Raw genomic sequence first — 5,914 nt, 5'->3', positions numbered from 1 at the left:
GTAAGCCCAGGAAACACCTCCCCTGTATGTGACAGGATGCTGTCAGCAGGGGGCTCTCTGAAGACACTGAGCCCAACACCCACCCTGGGTACTAATTCATGGAGGAAAACTGAACTTCTTATTTCTGTGGTTTATTTTAACCTCACAAATAACCCTGCTGTTAGGACACTTTTTTTATTCCAACTCTAAATATAGAAGATAACATTAAAGTATTTTTTACTTCTTTCCAAATATTGTGAAACGTAATAGGAGAAAGAAGAATTTGGGATGACATACACTTTTTTCCCTGTGTGTTCAGATGTATGAAAAGGTTCAGGTTGACCTGGTCTTGATTATAAACATGGTGAGGATAGAAATTGCCTTTAATTTCAATAGATCATTTGGGTACTTTTGATGGGAATGCACATAAAGTTACATTGAACATGAAATCCGCACAGATGTTCATATGATTGGTAGAGTGAAGACCTCACAGAGAGGACTGTGTTCTCCCAAGAACTCCACCAGCATCTCTTTAATAGTCTGAGTCCCAGAGGCAGGGGCTCCATTCAGCACTTTCCACCTTTACATACTACGCACCTCCCACATGCAAATACCAGTCCCATGAAACCACAGCATGCATGTACTTAAATTCGTATTCCTTCTCACCCTGAAGAGCATTTTCTGGGTGTCACGAATCTTATCCACATGAACATGAAGCATTTGTGCATTTTCCTCTTTCTGGTGGGGACTCCAGGAGGTGAGTGCTTCAGGGATTCACACACGAAGTCTGGCGATGCAGCATCTGAGCACATGACTCTCTGTGTTTCTCTTTATCCCCAGGTGTCCTGGCCCAGGTGCAGCTACAAGAGTCAGGCCCAGGACTGGTGAAGCCCTCGCAGACCCTGTCTCTCACCTGTGCTGTCTCTGGATTCTCTTTAACCAGTTATCATGTGGCCTGGGTCCGCCAGGCTCCAGGAAAGGATCTGGGGTGGATTGGGGTAATATGAGGTAATGGGGGCACAAAGTATAATCCAGCTCTCCAATCCCGAGTCAGCATCACCAGGGACACCTCCAAGGGTGAAAGTTATTTAAAACTGAGCTCCGTGAATCCTGAGGACACAGCCGTGTATTACTGTGCTAGAGACACAGTGATGGGAAGTCAGTGTGAGCCCAGACACAAACCTCCCTGCAACAGGCCATGGTTTCGGCAGATGTGAAAGAGACAAGCCAGTGATGTTTTCCTCTCAAGAACTGTGGTTTCCCCACCTTGTGGATTCCCCACCTCTCTAGGGACCACCAAGCACAGACTCTAGGGAAACTTCATGTATCTGAACATGCCTTCTTTTCGTTGGAATGGGCTTTCTATGTTTCACCATTTCTCCAAAGGCAGACTTCAAAGTAATAAGTATTGGTTAAATCTCAGTTTACAATTCAGGGTTCTAACCAGTGCTGTTTGTTGTAAAAGTTAGAAATATTAAAAACAACAACAACAACAACAACAACAAAGCCAAACGCCAAATCCACTGCCATCGAGTTGATGACAATTTATAGCGATGCCCCTGTGGGTTTCTGAGATTCTAACTGCTTATGGGAGTAGAAAGCCCTGTCTTTCTTCTTTGGAGTGGGCACTGGCATGCAGATCTCAGGCCAACACACAACCACTATGCCACCAACTTCATTATTAAAATATTAATGCAGGAAAAAATTCTCATGTGAGCTCCAAATTTTCTCCAAGCCATCAGATGGTGTGGGGAACAGAAGGTTTTCTCTTGTCTCCCCAAAATATATGCCAGACTTAGCTTGAGAATAATTGTTCACTAGGCAGTGAAAGTAGGTCAGAGGTTATTCTCCCTAACATCAACCATCAAGAATGGATTGGGAGTCATTCTCACTGAGAGGTATCAGCTGTCAAGATCAAGCAGTCACCACTGTTTATCCCACAACAAATAGGGCCCATTACTTTGTTATTGTTCCCTCGAAGCAGTGCCCATAGGCAAGCCCGGGACCACTCTAAGATGACTAAGGTTAGGTTACTATCTTGCCACACATGACCCCCTATTCCCTCCTTTTACTATTGTACGTTCACCCCTAGGTCATCCCCCTCCTATTGCTTGTATTGCCTATGTTACAACCCCTCTCTATGACGTAGGTTGTTATCTGCTATCAGGGGGCTTGCATGCCTCCCAGGATAGTGATTGCCTGCTTTATTGTATGAGACACCAAAATCATCAAACCTGTTCAAGGATGAATTGTACTGCCCTTCTCTGTCACGCATAATGCTGTGATGTAGCCCCCTAAAGTGATATTATGCATGGTTAGCAATAAATAAAGCGAGCTGCTTCTCAAGAGGCGCTGCTCCCAAGAGGTGGCTAGCTGAGATGGCTGGCCGAAGGGTGCTGGCTGAAGGGGGCTGGCCGAGAGTGTCTGAGGAAGGAGGGATGCTCCCGTGAGGGGCTGTTCCCAAGAGGGCGGTGGACGAGAGGGCAGCTTCCGCGAGGGAGGTGGCTCCTGCTCTGGCAGCCGGGTTCCCACCACGAGGACCACCAAGCGGGGCGGAGGTGAGCAATGTTACCATGTAATATGTCTGACTGTATTATTGTATTATCTCTCATGCTCTCGATGACTTTAATATAATACTTATATATCTCAACCGTACAATTGTGCATTACTGAACCCAGAAGTAGTATTACTGAACAAGTGAGTTCTAGTAGCAGGTGGGGCTGGCACCCCACTCCCCTCATGTCATTTTTAATTTAATACTACAAGATGGTTGTTCAATGTTTTCATTCCAGTGAATACTTAAAAATGTACATTTATGTATTAATTTTAACTTACATTGACCTGGATATTATTGTATATGTTGAATTGCTAGCTACCCTTGAGTTGGCTTCAACTCACAGAGATCCCATGTACAACAGGATGAAATACTATGGTCACAATCATTCCTCCGTTTGGACTCATCATTGCACCCTTTGTGACAATCTGTCTCCTCTCTTTTTCATTTAGCCTAATTTACCAAGCACAAGACCATTCTCCGGTTGTGGTGCTCCTAATGACATGCTCAAATAAGGGAACTAAAGTCTTACTTGAATGCTTCCAAGATGCATCCAAGATGTGCTTATTCCAAGACAGATCTGCTTGTCCTGCAGGCAGCCCACGATACAGTTAACATTATTATCTAACACCATAACCCAAGTGCCTCAATTCTTCTCTGATATTTCTTGTAGGATATTTGACTTTTATTAGAGTCACTGTTAGTTATCACAACTGTGGCAGCTGTTTCTGACACTACGGATAGTGTCCAGGTTTGCTATGGAAAACACACAATATATAGGACAGCATACTCTACATACACTACAATAAATAATCAAGGAGCAAAAAATAACAGTAGCACTTACCTTGAGGAAATCTGTATGACGTCTTAACACTGGTCAGCACGAAGAGAAATGTTCATCTTCAAGAATGTAAAGGTCGATGCATGTAAGTTATACTTAGGAGAACCTGGACCACAAAAGTATGCAGCACAATCATGAAATGCTCAACTTTTAGCCAAAGGGTTGGCAGTTCAAAAACACTCAGTGTCTCCGTTGGTTAAAAACCTGTTAACTTTCTCCCTTCAGTATTTAAGAAAAGAAAATCCTATTCAGACAGTTCTTCTCTTTCATGTTAGAGACTTCTTTATGAGTCTCTAACAACCATCCTGCACCCATACAACCTTGAATGCTTAGAGTTCTATAAATATGTAGACAAGACATTTGCTACCAATAATTATCCAAGACACGGTGAACTTCAACATAAAAGCACTTATAAAGACAGTGTATTCTGTTACATATTTCCCTTTGCTGGGTGTGTTTCCTGGCATAAATCATAAACCACGTCCCTAGCACTGTTATTCAACCTGGGAAGAATGTTGTGTATTTTGATTTCTTTTTGATGATATTAAATGCCACAGAGTCAGTTCCAATTCTCAGTGATTCAAAGTACAACAGAACTAAACAATGCCTCCCTCAGCACCATAATCACAATGAATATTTTGAGCTCATTGTTACTGCCACTGTGTCGATCTATCTCATCATGTGCCTTGTTCTTCATTGGTCTCCAATTTTATCATGGATAATATCTTTCTGAAGGGACTGGCATCATAACTTCACATGAAACAAAGTCTCACCATCTTTGATTCTAAAGAACTCACCGGCTGTACTCCCTTCAAAACAGATCTGTTTGTTTTATTGCCAGCCCGCTCCATAGTACTTTCATCATTCTTTTTCAACACCATAAGTCAAAGGCTGTAATTTTTCCTATGGCCTTCCTTATTCATAGTCCTGAGTTCATATTTATATAATATATTGAAAATATCATGACTTGGTTTCTAAAAGTGACTTTTAAGAAATTCTGTAATATGGGCCTGTTGGTGCGGAGATATAAAGGGATAAGGTGGTGCTTTGCGATGAGATTTGGTTGCTCACCACAAGGGCAGGTATTCAAACCAGACAAGGGGTCCACCTGAGTAAGATGAAGTTGTCTATTCCTGTAAATAATCACAGTCAGAAAAAGCCTAAGGAGCAGTCCTAACCAGTCTTATAGGATTCCTATGAGTCAGAATAGATGCGCTCACAGTGGGTTTGATTTTGGAGGATGAGCTTGTTCATTTCCTAACTCAGCTGCTTGGTTTTCCCTCAGTATATATCTTTTTGGTTTTCCCAGTGGCAATCGAACCATCTCAGTGCTGGCCGGGGTCTCTACAGGCTCCTCCAGCTGCAGGACTCTAGTGTAGCTTCATGTGTGTTATCAGCAGGAGTGTCTCACAGGGGGTGTGGGGGAAAGGCCAGCCCCCCACAACGAATCATGGGTTTGATAGGCATGCTTGTACGATTGATATATATATATATATAAAGATTATAATAAAGTCATAGAGAATAAGGAGAAACAAAAGAGAGATTGAAATAATGGAGTCAGACACATTTCATGGTAGCATGCTCACCTCAGCCCGGCTTGGTGGTCCACGTGGAGATGGAAGACCAGAGGGCAGGAGAGAGGGGGAGGGGAAGGAGGACATGGGGAAAGAGAACAGGGGAGCTAGGACCAGGGGAGAGGAAGGGGGGATGGAGAGCTAGGGAGAGAGAGGGGAGAGAGATTTTTATTGCTAACCCTGGGTTATATATCTTTTGGTTTTCCCTCTGTGTAGAAGAATATCTGGTATGTTTCTAGCTCTTGGATCTAACAAAGAATAAATTAATGCATGAAATAGTGGATGAATATGTTCACATCAAACTATATTGCTACACTTGAACTCTGCTAATTTTATAATTGAAAATATTTGAATCTAAGGAACCTGCTAATTCAAGGCATGCCTGTGGGTCACATCACTCCCATCTCTGTCATCCAACTTGTTTCAACAACCAGCTCTGGAGACAGTTTCTTGTGGAGCTGTGGTGCCTGTGCATTAGCACGCTATTTATATGTCCCCCACCCTCTTATAAGAGCCAGTACCACTCCTAGGAAAATGCCTGTTGTGGTTTCTTACTTAAATGAGATCACCACCGTCACCACCCTGCAATCAGGGGATTCAGGGGATTCCAGAGCCTTCTGAGTCAGGGAGTCTTTGATACAGAAATGGGTGCCTCCTTTCTCTTTCTCCTGATGATGGTGCATCTACCATTGGGTCAGTGGCAGGGAGATGCAGGGGTCACAGCAGATTCAAAGACCCATGGGTTCTTTAATGCTTGTTCCGAAGACTCCAGGGGTCCTGTCCCACATGCAGCTACAGGAATCAGGCGCTCAGGTGGCAAAGCCTTCACAGACCCTCACTCTCACCTGCACCACCATTGGGGACTCCATCTCCAGCACCAGCGTTACTTGGGATTGGATCAGGCAGAACCCTGGGAAAGGTCATGAGTAGAGAAGGACCTTCTATGGGTCAGAGTGGTTTAGTGAA

Source organism: Echinops telfairi, unplaced genomic scaffold (assembly GCF_000313985.2).
Source record: "Echinops telfairi isolate 266 unplaced genomic scaffold, ASM31398v2 ScPeMD7_66;HRSCAF=263, whole genome shotgun sequence".
NCBI lineage: Eukaryota > Metazoa > Chordata > Mammalia > Afrosoricida > Tenrecidae > Echinops > Echinops telfairi.
This window is presented reverse-complemented; position numbering follows the sequence as displayed.